The sequence below is a fragment of the Martes martes genome, assembly GCF_963455335.1.
Source record: "Martes martes genome assembly, chromosome: 1".
NCBI lineage: Eukaryota > Metazoa > Chordata > Mammalia > Carnivora > Mustelidae > Martes > Martes martes.
This window is the reverse complement of record NC_137888.1, coordinates 57,421-78,585: the sequence shown is the minus strand read 5'-3', so window position 1 is coordinate 78,585 and position 21,165 is coordinate 57,421.

The window sequence follows — 21,165 nt, the reverse complement described above, 5'->3', positions numbered from 1 at the left end:
CCTCAGGCTGCCGAAGGGCCCCGTGCTGTGCGGGGAAGGAGGAACTGGGCCCCGGGGCCGTGCGCCCGGCGCTAGGGTGGGCCGGCCCTGTGCTCGCTCCGCAGCGCCCACGACACAGCTGCAGCCGCTGCTGCAGGGGGACAAGGAGTGTGGAATCTGCCCATCCGGCCGCCGGTCACCGAGCATGGCGCCTGCCCTCGGGCTGCCCGCGGCACGGCCTCCCGCCACAGCCGAGGGCACTGATGCGCCCACCCCGTGCCGGGCTCCGTGGGAGCAGAGAGCGGGGAGAGGGGGCCGGGCTCCCCGGCCTAGAGGGGAACGGTCACCTGGAAGTGGGGGGCTTTCAGGCGCTGGGGCGCCCCCGGCTTCGTCTCCCGCCGGAGCGCACACGAGACCAGAAGAGCGCGGGAGCACGTGTCCGGGCTGAGGGCCGGCTGAGGGCAAGGCCCCCCGGGACAGGGACCTTCCCGGCCCTCGGCCGCAAGGGGGCCCGGGGCCCGAAGCTCCTCCGTGGCCTTCGCACTCGCAGCTCTCGCCGGCTCCCTCTCCAGACGGCCTGGTTAGGGGTCTCCGCTCGTCACCCTGGACCCCTGGGCTAGTCCTGCGGGACCCTCACATCCGCGCCCCGCCCGCTGCTCCGGCCCGCAGGAGCGGCTCGCCCCGACGCCGCGAGACCTACGTGCCGGAGTAGACCACGGAGCCGACGAGGGGCCCTGCGCGTGGCCGCTTCTGGAACAGGCTCCCCGCCTTCCAGCCGGGGGATGGGATGTCAAAGGAGCAGAGGGACGCTCCAGGCGTCAGGAGGCCTGGGTCCACGGAGATCTTTGGCAGTGGATGGGCAGCCGGCTTCACCCGGGCCCTCGGAAAAACGCCAGGTCTGGGACCCAAGATCTGACTGGAACCACCACAGTGAAGGATCGCAGCCTCTCCCCCACGTTCCCAGATCTACGTTGGGCCGCAACTCCAGTCTCGTGATGGAGGACAAGGCCCTTCAGACAAGGCCCTGCACTGCCACCAGTACCATCAGGAAACTTCCTTCAGGCTGTCCCCAAGGCACCTGCAGCTGCTTGCCGATGTGAGCACCGAGTGGAAATGAGGATCTGAAAAGAAATTCTTACGTCTCTCCAGGGGTAATTAGATATGGGCTCTGCGTTGATGTTAGTTCCTGGGGCCACAAAACGACACCATGGCCCCCCACTCCTACGTGGTGTTTGGGTGACAGAGTCCATACCCGACCGGCTCCCCGTGGGCCTGCTGGCTCAGGGACTCTCCGGGTGCTCGTTTCTCTCATTCTCTCCGGGTCCTCCTTTCTTTAGCTCCTGAATGTGTACTTGGAACAGACATACTCAGCCCCTGGCAGAGCCTTCCCAGGCTCCCTCACGCACGAGCGCAGGACCAGTGAGACAGAAGAACCGGGGGGTCGTCCCTACAGCTGCCCCTTCTTATCATGACAGTGAACTGAGCAATACTGCAGCCCTGGGAGAATTTTAGAGGTTAGTGCCGTCATCAAAGAGCTGGTATAGACAAGGGTGGTGATACCACAAACCCATTTAACCTGCCAGTGTCGCCTGTGTGGACGCCGTGTGCGTTGTGGAGGATGGGGACTGTATGGACGGGTCAACTGGTGACTTCATTTGGAGCTGCCAGACGAGGCGTCTCTCTTGGAGAAGACCCAACACAGCACCTGACACTTGGTATCAGCTGTTGATCTGACTGGGGCCTTTCCCTCAAAACCAATTGCTTTTTTGGGGGCGGGGGTTTAATGATTTTATTTTATTTTTCAATTTAAATTCATTTAATTAACATACAGTGTATTACTAGTTTCAGAGGTAGAGGTCAGTGATTCATTAGTCTTATATGACACCCAGTGCCAATCACATCCTGTGCCCTCCTTAATGCCCGTCCCCCAGTTACGCCATCCGCCCCTTCCCTCCAGCAACCCTCAGTTTGTTTCCTACGATGAAAAGTCTCTTTGGTTTGCCTCCTTCTCTGATTTCTTCTTGTTTTATTTTTCCTTCCCTTCCCCTATGTTCATGTTTTATTTCTTAGATTCCACATATGAGTGTGATCATATAATTGTCTTTCTCTGACTGACTTATTTCACTCAGCACAATACCCTCCAGTTCCATCCACGTCGATACAAAGGGCAGGACGTCTCCCTTTCTGATGGCTGAGTCACATTACGTTGTGTAGACGAACCCCGTCTTCTCTATCTGTTCATTTGTCGATGGACATCCGGGCTCTTCCCACAGTTTGGCTATTGTGGGCGTCACTGCTATGAACACTGCGGGGCAGATGTCCCTTCAGATCACTCCATTTGTATTTTGGGGGTAAATACCCAGTATTCTGATTGCTGGGTCATAAGGGAGCTCTATTTTCAACTTTTTGAGGAACCTCCATGCTGTTTTCCAGAGTGGCTGCACCAGCTTGCGTTCCCACCAACAGTGCAGGAGGCTCCCCTTTCTCCGCATCCTCGCCAGCATCTGTCATTTCCGGACTGGTTAATTTTAGCCATTCTGACTAGGGTGAGGTGGGATCTCACTGTGGTTTTGATTTGTGTTTCCCTGATGCCGAGTGATGGGGAGCACTTTCTCATGTGTCTGTTGGCCATCTGGATGTCTTCTTTGCAGAAATGTCTGTTCATGTCCTCTGCCCATTTCTTGGTTGGATTATTTATTCTTTGGGTGTTGAGTTTGGTAAGTTCTTTATAGATTTTGGAGACTAGCACTTTATCTGATATGTCGTTTGCAAATATCTTCTCCCATTCAGTTGTCTTTCAGTTTTGTCGACTGTTTTCTTTGCTGTGCAAAAGGTTTTGATCTTGATGAAGTCCCAACAGTTCACTTTTGCCCTTGCTTCCCTTGCCATTGGAGATGTGTCCAGCAAGAAGTTGCTACGGCTGAGGTCTCAGAGGTTTCTGCCTGTGTTCGCCTCTAGGATTTTGATGGATTCCTGTCTCATATTTGGTTCTTTCATCTATTTTGAGTCTATTTTTGTGTGTGGTGTAAGGATATGGTCCAGTTTCATTCTTCTGCATGTGTCTGTCCAATTTTCCCAGCACCATTTGTTGACAAGACTATGTTTTCCGCTGGATTCTTTCTTGCTTTGTTGAAGATTAGTTGACCATGGAGTTGAGGGTCCATTTCTGGGCTCTCTGTCCTGTTCCATTGATCTATGTCTGTTTTTGTGCCAAAACCATGCTGTCTTGATGACAGCCTTGTAATGCAGCATGAAGTCTGGAATTAGGATGCCACCAGCTTTGGTTTCCCCCACCCTCAACATTATTTTGGCTATTTGGGGTCTTTTCTAGTTCCATACAAATTTTAGGATTATTTATAGGAGGCTGGGGAGCTCAGTCAGTTAAGCGTCAACCTTCAGCTCAGGTCATGATCCCAGGGTCCTGAAATTAAGTCCCATATCAGGTACCTTTGCTCAGCAGGGAGCCTGCTTCTCCCTCTGCCTGCTGCTCCCCCTGCTTGTGCTCTTTCCCTCTGACAGATAAATACATAAAATCTTTATTAAAAAAACACCAAATTTTAGGATTATTTATTCCAGCTATGTGAAAAATGTTGATGGCATTTTGACAGGGATTGCATTGAACGTATCGATTGCTCTAGGTAACATAGACATTTTAACAATATTTGTTCTTCCAATCATGAGCATGGAACAGTTTTTCCATTACTTTGTGTCTTCCTGAATTTCTTTCATGAATGTTCTATAGTTTTCAGAGTACAGATCCTTTGCCTCTTTGGTTAGGTTTATTCCTAGATATCTTATGTGTTTAGTGCAATTGTAAATGGGATCAATTCCTGAATTTTTCTTTCTTTTGTCTCATTGTTAGTGTATAGAAATGCAACTGATTTCTGTGCATTGATTTTATATCCTGCCAGTTTGCTCAAATCCTGTATGAGTTCTAGCAATTTTGGGGTGGAGTCTCTTGGGTTTTCCACATAGAGTATCATGTCACCTGTGAAGACTGAGAGTTTGACTTCTTCTCAGATGCCCACCCCCTTTTTTTCTTTTTGTTGTGGTTGCTTAGGCTACGACTTCTAGTACTATGTTGAATAGCAGTGGTGACAGTGGACATCCCTGCTGTGTTTCTGACCTTAGGAGAAAAGCTCTCAGTTTTTCCCCATTGAGAATGATATTGCTGTGGGCTATTCATATATGGCTTTTATGATATTGAGGCATTTTTCCTCTATCCCTACAGTGTGAAGAGTTTTAATCAAGAAAGGAGGCTGTGCTTTGTCAAATGCTTTGCCTATATCTATTGAGAAGATCTTATGGTTCTTCTTCTTTCTTTTATTAAGGTATTGTATCACATTGATTGATTTGTGGATATTGAACCATCCTTGCAGCCCAGGAGTAAATCCCACTGGTTGTGGTGAATATTCTTTTTAATGTACTGTTGGATCCTATTGGCTTCTTGGTGAGAATTTTTGCATCCATGTTCATCAGGGATATTCTCCTTTTTGGTGGGGTCTTTGTCTGGTTTTGGGATCAAGGTAATGCTGGAGTCATAGAAAGAGTTTGAAAGTTTTCTTTCTATTTCTTTTTTGGAAACAGTCAGAAGAATAGGTATTAATTCTTTAAATGTTTGGTAGAATTCCCTGGTAGAATTCCCATCCAGCCCTGGAGTCTTGTTTGTTGGGAGATTTTTGATCACTGCTTCAATTTCCTTGCTGCTTATGGGTCTGTTCAGGTTTTCTATTTCTTCCTGTTTCAGTTTTGGTAGCTTATACATTCCCAGGAATGCATCCATTTCTTCCAGTCTGCCTAATTTGTGGGCATATAGTTGCTCTTAATATGTTCTTATAATTGTTTGTATTTCTTCAGTATTGGTTGTGATCTCTCCTCTTTCATGCATGATTTTATTTATTTGGGTCCTTTCTCTTTTCTTTTTGATAACTCTGAAAGAAGTAATAAGAACCAGCTCCTAGTTTCGTTGATCTGTTCTATTATTCTTTTGGTTTCTATTTCATTGATTTCTGCTCTGATCTTTATTATTTGTCTTCTCCTGCTGGGTTTAGGCTTTCTTTGCTGTTCTTTCTCCAGCTCCTTTAGGTGTAAGTGTTAGGTTGTGTGCTTGAGACTTTTCTTGTTTCTTGAGAAAGGCTTGTCTTGCTATATACTTTCCACTCAGGACCACCTTTGCTGCATCACCAAAGATTTTGAACCGTTGTGTTTTCATTTTCATTTGTTTTCATGAATTTTTTTTCAATTCCTCTTGAATTTCCTGGTTGACCCATTCATTCTTAGTAGGATGCTCTTTAGCCTCCATGTATTTGAGTTCTTTCCAACTTTCCTCTTGTGATTGGGTTCCAGTTTCAAAGCATTGTGCTCTGAAAATATGCAGGGAATGATCCCAGTCTTTTGGTACCAGTTGAGACCTGACTTGTGACCCAGGATGTGATCTATTCTGGAGAATGTTCCATGTGCACTTGAGAAGAATGTGTATTCTGTTGCTTAAGGATGGAATGTTCTGAATATGTCTGTGATGTCCATCATCTGGTCCAGTGTGTCATTCGAAACCCTTGTTTCCTTGTTGATCTTATGCTTAAGTGATCTGTCCACTGCAACGAGTGGGTGTTAAAGTCCCATATTATTACCATGTTGTCAATGTGTTTCTTTGATTTTGTTATTAATTGGTATTTATAATTGGCTGCTCCCATGTTAGGGATATAAATATTTATAGTTGTTAGATTTTCTTGTTGGATAAACCCTTTACTTATGGTTTAAATCTATTTTTTCTGATATAAGAAATGCTAATCCAGCTTTCTTTTGATGTCCATTAGCATGATAAATGGTTCCTCTCCCACTCTCACTCTGGAGGTGTCATTGGAGCTCAAATGAGTCTCTTGTGGACAGCATACTGATGGGTTTTGCCTTTCAAAACCAATTGTTAAGGCCCCCCAGAAACAGTTTGCTTTTACCTGGCAGGGCCAAAGGCATACCCTCTGTGTTGTCTCAGGGACATAAAGGTTCTCCTGCTTGATGCCAGAATACTGTCTGAGGAGACCTCGATCATCTTGGCAGCTCACAGAGTAGCACGCTTGTCCGCTGTACTGATGATAGTGCGCCGATGGGTCTTATGCCTGTGTAAGACATCTACAAACTGGACACCGGGAGATTGGCCCCACAAAACTGGCATGGCCAGGCCCCACTGGCCTCTTTACCCTGGCTCTCTGGCACAGACACTACAGAAGGTGCACTCACATCTGCTTGCTGCCCACTCTGCATGTCCACCTTCTCTCCTCGCCTGGCTTGTGCCATGGAGGTCTCAGCCCCTTCCTGGTGCCATCACCATGGAGCTGAGGCTCGCACCCATGATGGCACCCCAGCACCCTCTGTGCACAGGCCCAGCAGCCCAGGTTCACCTGGGCTCCGTGTGTGTGGCATAGACTGTGACTGGCTGAGATCTGACCCTGCTTGTGGGCTGAGGACATGGCATATCACTGCTTCACAGATGTTGGTAGAGGCCAAGGTTCTGGGTAAGAGATTGCTCAGGTGCTTCAGCAGAAAGCTTTGTGTTTGTGGGGGTCCCCTGCCCCCGAGTCCACAGCTGGGCCACAGATAGGCCTGGATGAGGGTGCATGCTGGGCTTATGTTCTCAGAGGGCACAGGGAGTCGGGGGGACTCCCTGTCTGCCATCATATGGAGTGGTGATGACACTGCCCTGCACCATCTCTCCTCAGGAGTGCTCCCTGCAGCCCAGAGAAGCCGGCGGGGTGAAGAGCGGCCGGGGCCTTGCATTCTGGGTGTGCCAGCAGTGGGCACAGGGATGCCTGGGCTGTGCTGGTTCTCCCAGCAGGCATTCCTGCTGGCCCAGGCCTGTGGACCAGTTCTGGTCTGTGCCGCCAGCACACCCTTTCCAACAGTACGAACCCAGCCTTGCGGAGGGTTCCTCTGTAAGTCTGTGCTCCTGGGGTGTGCTCCCTTATACCTGGGAGGCCCTTTAGATTTCTCTGTGTAGTCAATTCTTTGTCGTACTTTCATAATTCTTTATGTCAGCTTGGACTCAGACCGATGCACTAGGTAACAAGAAAAATTAAAAGGTTTTGTTAATTTTTTACCACTCTTTCATTACACAAAAATGATTTCAAAATAAAAAAATTTTAAAGATATTATATGGAGGGGCACCTGGGTGGCACAGTTGGTTGTGACTTTGGATTTCAGCTCAGGTCGTGATCTCAGGGTCCTGGAGTTGAGCCCGGGGTCAGGCTCTGTGCTCAGCGGGGACTCTGTTGAGATTCTCTCTCTCCTCTCTGGCTTGTGCTCACTCTCTCTCTCTCTGGCTCTCTCTGTTTAAAATAAATAAATAGGGATGCCTGGGTGGCTCAGTTGGTTAAGCGGCTGTCTTCGGCTCAGGTCATGATCCCAGCGTCCTGGGATCGAGTCCCACATCGGGCTCCTTGCTCAGCGGGGAGCCTGCTTCTCCCTCTGCCTCTGCCTACCACTCTGTCTGCCTGTGCTCGCTCGATCTCTCTCTAACAAATAAATAAATTTTAAAAAAATTAAAAAAAATAAAATAAATAAATAAATCTTGAAAATTATATTATATGGAAAGAGTAAACTTGGTAGAGGAGACAAAATGCAGGAAAACAATAGCACTGTGCCTGAAATCAACAGCTATTTTTGAATATATAAACTCCACAAACTGCTGTACTATGATTTGTATTTTACCAATAGAACCCTTCTGACACCAAATGTGTGGGCTTTCCTCCTACATCAACTAGTTCTCTGACAATAGCTCTGTGTCTTACAGGTCAGCCCAGTACCGATGCCGTCTACCCGGAGTCGGCACACACCCCGCAGGGTAGGGCTCAGTCCCACAAGGCTGCCCCTCCTTCAGACGAGTCCCTGGCCACACATGCTTCTGACTGACTGCCTACACACTGGGGGCTCCCATGACCCCCTCCTTCGATTCAGCAATGTGCCAGAATGGCTCCAAGAACTCAGGAGAACGGTTTTCTTGCTGTTATTGGTACAGCCGAATGGGAAGGACGCGGAGGGCAAGAGGAGGGCGTGGGAGGGGATGTGCACAACTGTCTCCGCCCCTCCGCGTGTACGACCTGGAAGTTCTCGGAACCCCATGCTCTTGATGTTGGCATGATTAATTAACTCACTGGCCATTGGGGGTTAATTCAATCTCCGGTCTCCCTCCCCTCCCTGCCAGGGGAGGGGCTGAAAGGTCCAACCCACTAATCACGTGGTCCTTTCCTCCAGAGTCGAGCCCCGAGTCCCCTTACTAACTTAATACAGTGTGGTTGAAGGGAGCTTGTTACCACTAACAGAAGATGCCTCCCTCACCCCCCACTCAGGGTTTTAGACCTCTGCCAGGAACCAGGGGTGCAAAGACCAAATATACATTCCTTATTATATATAGCTCGGTATCACATGAGGTAATAAGACATTGTAAATACAAATAGCCTACTACAAAAAGAGCCTGTACTATTGCCCACCTAATGAAAAAGCTTAGGGAGACGGTGTACCAACAGGGGGTTATTTGTCGGACAGCCATTACAATGGGTGCTTTCCAGGGACTGGAAGGGACGGCTGGCATGACACCTGGAAGACAGGTGACCACTGTGAATGACTGAATCGACTGTCTGGCTTGGCCATCTCTGGAGCCAACAGCCATCCACTTGGTTTACGGTCATGACATTACTGACAAATGCCCAACACTCAGTCTGCAAAACTTTGGGGATGGTTGGAGGGGGTGAAGGAGGCTCAGGCCCTACTGTGCCTAGTCCACAGCACCTGCAGATGCTGAAGGCACCCACTGTGACCTAATGGTGAGGGTCCCCTGGCTGCGGGAGGTAGGCTCCCCCAAGGGGGGCTCTATCCGTGGTCCTGGAAAAAGAGATTCACTTGTCGGCGAGAGGGCAGTGGATGGCGTGGCCGGAGACATGACTGGGTCAGCGGACGCCTCTTCTGGGTGCACAGAGCTTCTGCTGAAGGCTTCTCCTGTCCCTTAGACGCTCTGTCCCCTGTCAGCCAGCTTTTACCCGCTCGGCAAACCCTTAGCACTGGTTAGTTCAGAAACTAGACCCAAGCCCAGCTCAGTCTGTGCAGGGGCAGGAAGAGGCGTTCTGCTTTGAGTTTTCAAGGAGGAAAGGCCTTGGACAGCGACATTGTTCTCTGGTACAAAGGACAGTGCCATCCGCCACCAAGCTGCTCACGAGGTCCCTTACAGTGACCCATGTCCTTGGGGAGAAAAGGATGCCTGTATTCTAAAGGGACGTGGGAGAAGGGACAAAAGGCTTCTGTTGTAGTAAATGCAAGTGTCAAGGCGATGAGAATGAATTGCCTTCCCTATTCTGAAGAATGCTGCTACCAGCTAGCAGGCGGCCATGGGGGCTGATCCTGGAGCTGGGTTGAAATCCCTCCTCTGTGGAGCGTCCTTCAGCAAGACTTAACTTTCTCGCCATCAGTGAAAGGGGGGAGAGACGTATCCCCGAGGAGATTGCTGGAGGGGTAAAGGAAATTTTGCAGGCACATGCACACACACACAGGAATGCCTGTGCACGTGTACGTGTGTGCAGAGGGCTGACCGTGCTCAGGTGATGGTGACCATTATCATCACGAAGGTCACTATTCTTCTGTCGGGAGAACCTGGACCTGCCGCGGAAGGACGGAGGACAGAGATTTCTTTCAGGGCCAATCAATCAAGGTCTAAAAATGTGGCGTGAACTCGTTGGTTAATTTAGAATACTTTGAGTGCAAGAGGTCCCCAGTTTGGCAAATTGTGATGGAGTATTGTATCTCATGGTATCACATTTTACTATTTTTATGCTGCGTCAAATTCCATGAATCCGTTTGGTTTCTAACCAGTCCTTCCAGAGTCCGTGCTCCCTTCCAGTAGGGCGAGCCCAGCGTGAGCGGAGCTGGCGTCTGCCCTGAGCGGGGTTTGCTTTGGACCCATGGCAACGTCTGGACCCAGCTCCAAACAACAGGCCTTTTGTTTTTGTTTTTCAACTTTTTTTTTTTGGAGAAGGAACTGGAGGCTGGAGCCTAGCGCGTGGCCCCCCACAAAGTCCCTCTCCTCTGCCCGCTTTGTGTGCGAGGGGCTTCGTTGCCTGGGAGCAACGTCTTTGTAAGATGTGAGTGTGTTGAACTGACCCAAGCAACGGCTTCGAAGGGAAAATTGACCGTTTTCCCTTGGATAGAACTCTGCTACAAGTTTTTATTTGATTGTGCTTTTTATAACTTTCAAGGGATCTTAGAGACTTGGAAATTTGCCATAAACCCATGTCAGGTTTAAAGTTTAAAAAACATCGGTGGGTTTGCCTATTTGTTTTTTTGCTCAACGGGAATATTTTTTAACTTCGCTCCTCTGTACGCATCACACATTTTTATAGCTTCGTGTTGCTGTGGGCCCCGAGCTGCACACTGTACCCAGCCGCAGTGAAACCTACTCAGTTGATTGCTAAGACGACTTAAGCAGTGAGACCGTAAGCTGAGATCTGAAGGCGCTGCTGTGTGGTCCGCCCGTCCCCAGGAGCTCCCGCAGGCAGGAACGAGCTGGCTCATCGAGAGACTTAAGTGAGGAATGCACCAAACACAATGAAGGAAGGATGATGGTGTGTAAATTCAGAAGCCTAATTCCTGGTGGTTTTCTATTGTAGAGCAATATTTTTTGCTTTTTAAAAACAAACTTTAAGTTAAAGATGCTGTAAAGAGTCCGTGTTATATTCAAAATTTTTGATTAACTGAAATATATACAAAGGTTGATTTATGATCTAATAGGTCAAATGAGTGATGATATAAACAGAAATGTACAGAACACTTAGAGGAAATCATAGGAAGGATAGACAATATTTAGAAATTGAAACTTTAAATAATAATATAAATAATATAAAATGATCTCTTTGTAGACTTTTAAATGTATCTTACGTAATATTTTTGCCTCACTAGCTCAACTGATGAATTTTTTTTAAAAGATTTTATTTATTTATTTGACAGAGAAAGAGAGATCACAAGTAGGCGAAGAGGCAGGCGGGATGGGTGGGGGGGGCAGGCTCCCCGCTGAGCTGAGAGCCCGATGCGGGGCTCGATCCCAGGACCCTGAGACCATGACCTCCGCCGAAGGCAGAGGCCCAACCCACTGAGCCACCCAGGCACCCTCAACTGATGAATTCTTAATATGTTGAAACTTGTTAAAAGATTCCTCGACAAGGGCTCTTGCAACAGGCTCTGGGTGCAGGCTTGTCTCGGCCTGCGCGCTTGCGTCCTCCCATTTCCCAAGCCAGAGCCCCAGGCCTCCAACGAGGACCCCAGGACGCAGAGGCGCACAAGGACAGGACTGGCCATGTCACAGTCTGTAAAGCGCGGACCCAGGGGCCCAGGAGTGGGAGTGTGTCTCTGAGAAGGTCCTGTGGGAAAGGAGAGATCGTTGGAGCCACGTCTGGGAAACACCGTGGTGTGCTCTCGGGCCATCCCCTATGCGCGTGCAAAACCAGCTCCCAGGACCTCCAAGGCCTCACCCCGCTGAGGATGCCAGCGCCCCGGACCTCAGCACCCACCTCGGGCCCGCGCGGATACGAGGCTCCTTGAGGGGGACGCCTCAGGAACAGCTTCCTTAGGGTGTTCGCCGCTCAGCTGAAGACACGAGGGGCCTGACCCCACGGCCTCCCCAGCGGCGGGACAGGGAGGGGACGGCCATATAGGTCTCCCCTGCTCGGAAGCGGGGCGGGAGGCGGAGAGCGGGCGTTGTCCACGGCCATTCTGAAGCCCGGCCCAGTGCCCGGCCCGGGCAGCGGCCTGCTGCGTCCCTGGGAAGGCTTCTCCCCGGCTTCGGCCTGGCTTCGGCCTGGCTTCTCCCCGGCTTCTCCCTGGCTTCTGCCGTCTTGACTCCACCCTTTTAAGTCTTCCTTCCCTTTCCATGGAACGTAGCCCGTGCCTGCCGCCGAGCAGTTTCCTGAGTCTGCGGCCCGCCCGTGGGGCTGCGGGCTCCACGGGCCTCTCTCCGTCTCTGCTGCTTCTAGCCTAGGCCGGGGCGGGCGCTGCGGGTCGGCCCCGGCAGCGGAGTCTCGTCTGACGTCACCGACTTTCATTGCACCGGGCAGAACCGACACCCGAATCTCTTTGACACAGGCCCCTCCTCTTCGGGCCCGGGACATGGTTGCGGCCGTGGCCTTCGGCCTCGAGGAGGCTGGCGGTGAGAGGCACCGGACAAGGGCCCGGGAGGCCTGGGCCCATCCGAATGGGTCGGCGAGACACCCGCTGAGCTTTCTCGGAGCCTTTACGGGGGGCTCTGCCGTCCCTGCCCGCCTCACTGTGCTCCGAGGCCGCTCTTCCCCGACAGGGCCGTGGAGCCGGCTCCGCTCGAGCTCTGCCCTTCTTTGCAATGTTCTGCTGGCAGAGAAGGGAGCGGGCCCAGCCGCTCGGGGCCTTTGCCGTTCTCGGAAGGCCTGCGTGGGCACGGAAGCGCTCCCTCCCTGGCCGCTCTCTCTCCAGTCCTTACCCTGTGCAGGCGCGAGGCTCCTCTCCACCCCGGTAACCCCGCCGGGAGCCCTCCTCGGCCAGCCCCAACGCCGGCTGACAAGCATCTCCCCGCCAACCGCACCAGGCCCGCCCCCACCGAGGACCAAGGGGCTTTACCTCGCTTTCCGCTGGGCCCTGCCGACAGCCGCTGCCGTCTCCGTCTCACACCCACATGGTCCACAGGGCCCTGCGCTTCTCTCTGTGGCCTAGTGCGGAGCCCCTGCCCCGGGCCGTAGCCTGCGGACGGCGGCTTCCTGCTTCAGAGTGCCCAGCCCTGTGCCAGCGGACCGGACCGCATGCCGACCTCGACCGCTTCCTCGCCCTCCCTGGGCCGGGGCGACGGCTCAGAGGGGCTCCGCGGTGCTCGGGGCCGCAGCGGGCAAGAGCAGCACGGCCGGAAGGGCTCGCGTGATGGCGGGGGACCACCTCGAGGTCTCCTCCGTCCCTGGCGAGAGACGACCTGAAGGCTGGGCTCCGCCGGGCCTGCTGTCTGAAGCACGGCGTGGGAGGTTTTTACAGTGGCTGCGTCCGGGAGGGCTGTCCCGAGAGCCACCATTCCAGGAGAACCAGAGGACGCCCCGTGGCCTCTGTGACCTCAACGCAGAAGTCGCTTCTGGTCTTGTGTTGTGTCGGTTCCGGCAGATACAGGCCCACCCAGATCCGAGGAGGGGGACGCGCGGCCTGCTTCCCAGTGGGGAGGGTACGGAAGGATTCACGACCACTTCGGAAGTCACCACGGTTGGGACGCCTGGGTGGCTCAGTTGGTGAAGCGACTGCCGTCGGCTCAGGCTGTGACCCCGGGCTCCAGCCCCACATCAGGCTCCCTGCTCAGTGGGGAGCCTGCTTCCCCCCCCCCACCCCGGCCTGCTGCTCCCCTGCTGTGCTCCCACTCTCTGTGACAACTAAATGAATACGATCTTAAAAGAAAAAAAAAGAAGTCACCACAGTTTACCTCTAGCACAAGGTATTTACAAATCATAGAGGGCACAAATCTTTTAAAGACATTGTAAAGATTAATTTCAGTTGAAGTATACTTAAATTGAATTACGTAGTATACTACACAAATTTTATCCTTTAATTGTACGGGACATTCCAGCATCCCATTCCCTTCACTATGAACCTGTCTTGTCTTTCGATGGGTATGTGCATTTTTTTGGAGAGCGGACACACCTATGAGAGGGATTACTGAATTACGGATCTGTGTAGGTCTCACTTTACTAGAAACTGTCAAGTAGTTTTCTAACATAATTATATCAGTTTGCACTCCTCCCAGCAGGAGAGGAGAACTGGTCAAGATACTCACCAACACTAACTATTTTTGGTTTTTTAAGATTTAAGCATTCTGATGGGTGGGTGGTGACATCTTATTGTGGTTTTAATTTTTTTTTAAGATTTTATTTATTTATTTGACAGACAGATCACAAGTAGGCAGAGAGGCAGGCAGAGAGAGAGGAGGAAGCAGGCTCCCCGCTGAGCAGAGAGCCCGATGCAGGGCTCGATCCCAGGACCCCGAGACCATGACCTGAGCCCAGATGAAGAGTTGGATGCACAACTGACTGAGCCCCCCAGGGACGCCTCTCTTCGCAGTTCCAACGCTGGCCTCATCTGGCCTCACCTGGCCTCACTCATTTATCTGTAGTTACCTTTGGTCATTGGAGTGGTTCTGCTCATTGCTCATTGAGGAGGCTGGTTGTGTGTGTGTGTGTGTGTGTGCATGAGAGAGAGACTCGGTCAAGAGGATGAGGATGGAAACTGAATGGCCTCTTGAACCCTAAACTTGGAAACCAGACAAGGCGGCGTCCGCAGCTTCTGCAGGCGTGCCGCTAGACCGGCCCAGAAGCCGAGGTCCTCCTCCTGCTGGAAAATCCTGCAGAGCATTACAGCCATTTTGGCAACCTTCCCCACTTAGCTCTCTGGCCTCAAACGCAAAACATTGCTCCCCTTATCTCAGGAACCCCGAGGTCTCATCCAAGCCTGAAGCTCAGGTCCTGTGATTTAAACCAGGTGTGGAGGCTGCCGAGGCTCCGTAGGCACAGCTCTGGTCCCAGAGGCCTGTGCTCTAGGAGAGCAAGTCACCTGGGCTCCGCGCACACACGCCCAGCGTGTGCGGTGAGACCGGGGAGGGAGAACACGGGATGCTCCATTCAGACGGGGGCTGGATACAAAGCGCACACTCAGTCCTGGTTCACTGCTGTCCTGAAAGGCCTGCGGGGTTCCCCAGGTCCAGGGCACTAAATACGTTTGGATTATAGCCTGGTCAGCTCCTTACAAGGGGCTCACAAACACAGTGTTCCCCAGGGCTCCCTGGGAGGGGGCACCACAGCCCACGGGTCTCTGCCTGGTGAGGTGTCCTTCCTTTTCCGTAGGGAACGGCTCGTTTGTTGCTGAGTTGCCCGTAGAAAATTGGGGGTCCACAGGTGGGCCTCATTTCATTTGGAACTATCTCCGTCCAAGCTGGCCGTGCTTTTGCCAACATAAATTTCCTGAGTCATGTTCCATTGTATGAAGATACTACAATTTGTGGATCCGTGTCCCGCTGACTGGCGTTTGTAATGGTACCAACATTTTTGCTGTCGTGAATAAAGTTGCTATGAACATGCTTGGATGAGGCGTTTTTGGATGTATGTTTTCATTTTCCTGAACAGACGCCCTGCAGTTCTGCTCCTGGGCCATGAGCATTAGCAACGTAAGCCGTTGACATGCAGATGTTGGAGCTCCAACCCCAAGGTGACTGGAGACAGGGTTATTTGGGAGGTAATTAAGGTTGAGGCAGTCTGAGGGTGGGGCCCCAGTCTTCATAAGAGGAGGAGGAGACACTAGACTCTCTGCGTCATGTGAGGACATGAGAAAGCAGCCATCCACAAGCCAGGAAGAGAGCTCTCACCAAACTGAACTTGCTGGCACCTTGGCCATGGACTTCCAGGTTCCAGAACTCTAACAAAATAAATGTCTGTTGTTTAAGCCAACCAGTGTGTGATATTTCATTAATCGCAACCAGAACAGACTTCTATAATATGCTTAACTTGTTAAGAAAGTTAAGAAAAAACACAAAAAGCAAAAACCAAACTCCACAGCTGTACAAAAAAAAAAAAGGTTGGTGGGCACCTGGCTGGCTCAGTCGGTAGAGCGTGTGACTCTTGGTCTGGGGGTCCTGGGTTCAGCCCCATGTTGCGCATAGAGCTTACTCTAAAGAAATCAGCTGCCCCCATCACTTGCATGTTGCCTAGAGCTGTTCTCACGCTACGAAAGTGATGGTGAGTAGTTCAGACGGAGACTCTGCCTGCAAGGCTGAACATGTTTACTACCTTGTCCTCTACAAAAAAAATGTTTGCTGACCCCTGGTCCAATTCTCCGACTTCTAATTTTATTGTCAGTGCTTTTTACATCTAAGGAAACTTTGCTGCCCGAAGCCTGAAGTTGTACCTTTCATATTTGCATCTATAATGCGTCCCAGTGAGTTCCGCGTGGTGTAAGGTGGGCACTAGCGTCATCAGTTCTGAGCAGCCGGTTCCTGGGGCCCATCTTCTGGGGAGGCTTCCCCGTCGGAAGTCGTGACTGTGAGCGCGTGCGTCTCTTTCCGGACTCCCCGCTGCCCCGAGGAGCTCTTTGCTCGTGGTTCTGCCAACATCGCACGGCCTCGAGTCCTGTATCTTTACAGTCATTCTCGAAGTCAGAGGGTGTGTATCTTACGGTACTGTTCTTGTAGGACCGTTCTGTGACTGGAGGTCCTCTGCACTGCTCTACACATTGTGGAATCAGTTTGTCAGCTTCTAGAAAAAAGGCCTGTGGGGATTACGTTGAATGGCCTGATCACGTTGTGGAGAATTGACCTCTTCAGTATGTTGAGTTTCCGGTAGGTACACGTGGACCCTCACCACTACTTAGAGCCTTCGAACTTCCTCTCAGTGCTCAAATAGTTTTAGTGTAGAAGTCGTGCACATATTTTTGTGCACATTTTCACGTATTTTGTTGAATTTATTCCTAAGCATTTATTGTTATACATTTTGTCGTTGACGTTCGTTCTGCATTCACCTGGGCCTATGGCTAGTGAGGCCACCCGCTAGAAGTGCCTGGGGGCGCTCATCGGCACACTCCCACCCCGCGCCCGGTACCGTTCGTGGCAAACTTCCACTGGGTTCTCCCCAGGTGCAGCCAGTGTTGTGGCTGGACCAGCCCTTGTTCTTCTTAGGACAGCAAGGCCATCCCTGCAGCAACCATCAGGGAACTCTGAAGACGGTTATTACTCAAAATACCTGGAGGGCACCTGCCCAGGGCCACACAGGTGGGGCAGGGGCAGAGGAGAGGAGGTAGGCCTGGGGTTCTGCCTTTATTGGGGTCAAGGCTAGTGGTCTAGGGTTTCAAGGGTTCATTCTTTGCTGGTGAATTTGAAACATTAATCACAGGAAAGGAAAAGCAAGTGACCAGAAGGTCGGCTAGGTCAACCAGTGCTTTCTGGAAAAGGGACCTTGATGGTTGGGTCGGGTGGCTTCATGGCTTTCCACGTGGTGTGTAGTTGGGAATGTGTTTACTGGAGATGGATGTCTGTGGAGTGGATGCCTTGGCAATCAAAAGCTTAATGCAGGCGCTCACATTATAAGAATGTAATTGTCAGGTGCTAATACTACACTGGTATACAGGTTGTTTTTTTTTAATCTCTTTAAAGATTTTCTTTATTTATTTGAGAGAGAGAGTGAGTAGTAGGGGTGAGGCGCAGAGGGAAAGGGACAAGCAGACTCTGCACTGAGCGCAGAACCTGGAGTGGGGCTCGATCCCACAACCCTGAGATCAGCCTTGAGCCGAAATTGGGTCAGACGCCCGACTGACTGAGCCACCCAGGGGACTGTACGTGGGTTTTTTAAAAAGTTCATTTTTGATGTTTTGCTCCCAGTAAATAAAAAATACACTTCTTTTTCTTTCTAAAGATTTTATTTATTTATTTGAGAGAGAATGAGCAGGAGGGAGAGGGAGAGAGAACCTGAAGCAGGTTCTGCACTGAGCACAGAGCTCGGTGATCGCCACACAGGGCTCGATCCCAGGACTGCTAGCTCACGCCCTGAGCTGCGACCAAGGGTTGGATGCGTGAGGGACTGAGCCACCCAGGCGCTCCTATACACACACCCGTGTTTTTCTACATAGACCTTTATCCTGTGATCTTGGTAAATTCACTCATCTGTTCTAGTAGTTTCATGATTCCTCAGGCTAGTCTATGCAAACAGATTCATGTTTGTATTCATCTGCGAATACACATAATTTTGTTTCTTTTCTTCTAATTGTTATACCTTTTTATTTATTTATTGCTTTACTCGCATCTTGTGCTGGCCAGAGTTTCCTACAAAATGCTGAGTAGAAGTAGTGAAAGTGGAAACGTTTGCTTGTTTTCAACGAAAACTTTCAGTATAACATCATTAAGCATGATTTTAAAGTTAGGGTTTCTGACAGATGCCTTTTTAGACATAGAAGATGTTCTGTTTTTACCGACGAAGCAGGGAGGCTGAAGGGAGTCTGTTTGAGAAAGGCTCTGTCTCTGCTGTTTTTCTGCGAGGCCCCACTTACTCAGGCTCCTTATTTTGCCCTTGAACAAGCCAAAGAAGCTGTGTTCCCAGTTCAAGGGGCAAGCGAGAAAGGTAATCGTTCTGAGTCTTGTCCTGGCCCCAAACACCTGATACCATCTAAGACAAGCCAGATCCCAACCGTGCTCCACGACGTTAACTTCCAACGGAACTTGGCTGACGCTGGAACCAACACCCTCCACCTTCAGGACAGCACTGTCGGGGCCCGTCTCACTCCTGGGAGCTTTTTCTGTACCCTTGCTTAATAAACTTCTGTTGCTTTACCCACAAAACAAAAACAAAAACACAAAACCATCCTCGACCTTCAGCGATTTGTGGCGTACCACCTATCACTCATCTGAACTCACCTTTGATCGGACCCTACCTTGGATTCCTGAAGGAGCCTATCCTACAGACCCCTTTCCAACGGTAACCCTGACCCAGGTGACAATGAGACCCCGTCTTCTCTCCTTTCCGAGTCTCCCGGACACTCCATCGGCCATTCTCTGTCACTCACACTATTCAGTAAACTGTGTTCACTTCCTCTGGCTCACATTTGATTTCTAACCTGTGGGAACCCAAGGACCCTCTTGGCTGGTCCTGTGGGACCCCTCCTCTGGGTCGTCTGACCCAGTCTTCCTGTATCACTGATATTAAAAAAAAAATCATGATTGGGGCACTTGGGTAGTTCAGTTGGTTAAGCTTCCAACTCTTGGTTTCCACTCAGGTCATGATCTGGGGGTCATGGGATTGGGCCAGATTGGGCTCCATGCTCAGAGGGAGTCTGCTCGAGATTCTCTCTCTCTGCCCCCTCCCCCTGGCTTGTGCTCTCTCTCTCTCTAAAATAAACAAATAAAATTTTTAAAAAAATCATGACTGGGTATTGGATTTTGCTAAATTCTTTTAAAAAATTTATTGAGTAGCTGTATAGATTCTCTCCTTTATTCTGTTAAAATTGTGAATTATAGGGACGCCTGGGTGGCTCAGTTGGTTAAGCAGCTGCCTTCGGCTCAGGTCATGATCCCAGCGTCCTGGGATCGAGTCCCACATCGGGCTCCTTGCTCTGCAGGGAGCCTGCTTCTCCCTCTGCCACTCTGTCTGCCTGTGCTCACTCTCTCTGACAAATAAATAAATAAAATCTTAAAAAAAAATTGTGAATTATAGGGACACCTGGGATGCTCAGTCTGTGGGTCTACCTTCGGCTCAGGTCATGATCTCAGGGTCCTGGGATCTAGCCCTGTGTCGGGCTCCCTGCTCAGTGGGGAGCCTGCTTCTCCCTCTCCTGCTCCCCTCCTTGCGTTCCCTCTCTCGCTGTGTCTCTATCAAATAAATAAATAAAATCACAAAAAAATTGTGAATTATATTGATTTTCTTTCTTTCTTCCTTTCATTCTCTCTTTTTCTTTCTTTCATATCTTATTTATTTATTTGACAGAGAGAGAGATCACAAGTAGGCAGAGGCAGGCAGAGAGAGATGGAAGCAGGCTCCCCGCTGAGCAGGGAGCCTGATGCGGGGCTCGATCCCAGGACCCCGGGATCATGACCTGAGCTGAAGGCAGCCACTTAACCAACTGAGCTACCCAGGTGCCCTGAAGTATATTGATTTTCAAGTGTTAGTCCAATTTTGCATTACTAGGATAAACTTCAGTTGACCTTAGCAATATATTACCTTGTCTATTTCTTATTGGGTTGATTTACTAATATTTTGTTAAGGATTTTTGCATCCATTTTTATGAAGGATATTTGTCTATAATTTTCTTTACTTGTATTTGTCAGGTGCTTGTATCAGAGTTCATAAAACAAATTTCGTAAAACAAATTGGATGCCCATTCCCTACTTTCTTAATAGTTTGTTTAATACTGGTATTAATTCTTCCTTACACATTTGATAGAATTCACCAATGAAACAATTTGGGTTTGACATTTTCTTTGAGGGAAGATTTTTTGATAACGCATTAAATTCATTGTATTTTTCCTTTTCTTTTGTGTCGCTTTTGATAAGTAATGCCTTTAAAGGAGTTTGTCCATTTCATACAAACTATCAAATGTGTTGGCATAAAGTTGGTCATGTCTTCTATTTAACTTTTTTTAAGTTTATTTTTTTTTCGTAATCGCTACCCCCAATGTGGGACTTGAATTCACAGGCTTGAACTCACAACCCCAAGACTAAGAGTCCCACGCTCGTCTGACTGAGACAGCCAGACACCCCTATTTATCTTTTTAACATTGGTGTGATCTGGGAAGACGACCCCCTTTGTGCTTCTATTATTGATAGTTTTCTTTTTATATTTTTTTCTCTTGATAATTCTTGCTAAAAATTTATCAATTCTATTAATTTTTTTTGAAGAACCAACTTCTGTCTTTGTTAACTTTTTCTTTGTTAACTTGTTTTCTAGTTCACTGGTTTATTTAATATTTAACTTAACTTGGTTTAGCTAATATTTCCTTTTTTTTGGACTTAGTTTGGTTTTAATTTGCTTTTTATTTTTTAATTTTAGCTTCTTAAATTGGAAGTTTCAATCACTGCTTTTGAATTTTTCTTCCGTTCTAACATAAGCATTGAAAGCATCAGTTTCTTTCAAAGCTTTATCCACATCCCCCAAATTTTAATATATGTTTTCTAGTCCGTTTGGGTTGTAATAAATGGCATGGTTTACGACCAATACACATTTATTTTTCACAGCTCCAGAGGCTGGGAAGGCCAAGATCATGCAAATTCGTATCTGGTGAGGGCTTCTTGGGTCATAGAAGGTCTTTTTTTTTGCTGTGTCCTTACATGGTGGAAGGGGTAAGGTGTCTGTGGGGTATCTTTATAAGGGCACTAATTCCATTCACAAGGGTTCTGCTCTAATGACCCAGTCTCCTTCCAAAGGCCCCACTTCTGACCACCACCCTCTTGGGGGTTAGGATTTCAGGGTAAGAATTTCGAGGGGACATGGGCTTCAGACTGTTGGAGTACGTTTTCATTAGCTTTCCATTTTTAAAAACCTCTGGTTTCTTCCTTTGACCCATGGGTTATTTAGATGTATGCGGTTTCATTTCCAAATATTGGGGACTTTTCTAGATTTCTTTTATTTTCTAATTTTATTTATGATCAGAGAACATAACGCTTTAAGATTTCAACCTTTGCAA